Genomic DNA, 1,464 nt, shown 5'->3' on the forward strand with positions numbered 1-1,464 from the left:
GCGGCGGATCGGATGCAGTGGGAGTGTAAGTCGCTCGTACGCAAGTAGCTACTTAAGTAGGCATTCCGACTACGTCGGATCGCAGACCATGCCCCGGGCGTGTATGTCCGGTTCTCGTATGTGTGTTGAAATCGGAAATTCGAATTCTGAGTTTGAGTGTCTAGCTATCTGTCATCTCGGGAGAAAGTCGATTCCCGAACGGACAATCCGCTTACAGCGAAAAGTGCTCGAAATGTAATAAACTGTTGTTAAAGCACAGGGCCTTGAGTTACTTAAGTACTAATGTAATAAAGTAATAATTAAATCAAAAAGTACAGTTGTATATTTAATGTCAATCGTTCAATAAACTATATTGTAAGCATTTTTGTCAAACAGATATTAGTTAAAACAATAGGAGCGCAGTTTAAAATATGTTTAGTCATAGCAAAAGAACAGTTCTTAAGCAGTGATCAAAGTTATACAATTAAACAGTTAAGTCAAATGACAAAAGGGAAAACTAATAAGTGAAATAAAAGTGTTGTGTAGAGAGACATGTACACATATATCAAACATTTGTTTGTAAGTGAAAGTAAAACAAAATATTAGTTTAAGGCAATCATTAAAAATCATAACACGTAAGTTTAACGTTTAAAGTCTGACTCTATGTCGAGCCATAATCAATGAATGGGTTAAAATAAATAGGTACATAATCACAGACTAAATAATTGTATTTGTAGGTAGGTACATAATAACACGGACAGAGTCGATGCATATTTTAATAATTTGATAAATAATTGATAATATAATGATATAGTAAGTGGCATCGAATCTAAAAAGTTTCAAGGTTGGATACCGTCCACCAAATTCAAATAGTTGTGTTTTGTATTTATTTAGAACGTTATAAACGTTATAAACCTATAATCGGATTCCGTTGTTATAAACCTATTTGTATTCCCAGTTGTCGGTTACTGGTTACCGTGATAATTTTTCAACTACCAGTTACCAGTATTTATAAATACTGAGTATCGACTGTCGACTAATATTATATAAAATTCTTTCCTCGTATATGTAGTTAAAAATATAACTAATAATTATTTTAAATGATAGAAAACACTGTATTATTATAGTAGTAGGATAAATTAGTTTCATAGCAATAATATCATAAAATATACTTCCCAATATAATATGGATGACAAGACGATGAAAAAATTGCAAACAATTATAATTTCATCTTAATATAATAATATAATTATGTAATTATATAAATATAATTATTATGTAACATGATTATTATTTAAATGAGAAATGTATATTATAAACTATAAACAGACATAATCTCCGGCGCCTTTAGAGTTTGATATTTTTTTTTATTAAAAACGCGTAAGTATACATTTTATTATTCACATTAGTTTTTAGTAAAATTCCGCCAGAAAAGTCTAACTTCAACAATGCGTATAGCAATGAGGCACGACGCAAACGTGTTGT

The sequence above is a fragment of the Acyrthosiphon pisum genome, chromosome X (genome assembly GCF_005508785.2).
Source record: "Acyrthosiphon pisum isolate AL4f chromosome X, pea_aphid_22Mar2018_4r6ur, whole genome shotgun sequence".
Lineage (NCBI taxonomy): Eukaryota > Metazoa > Arthropoda > Insecta > Hemiptera > Aphididae > Acyrthosiphon > Acyrthosiphon pisum.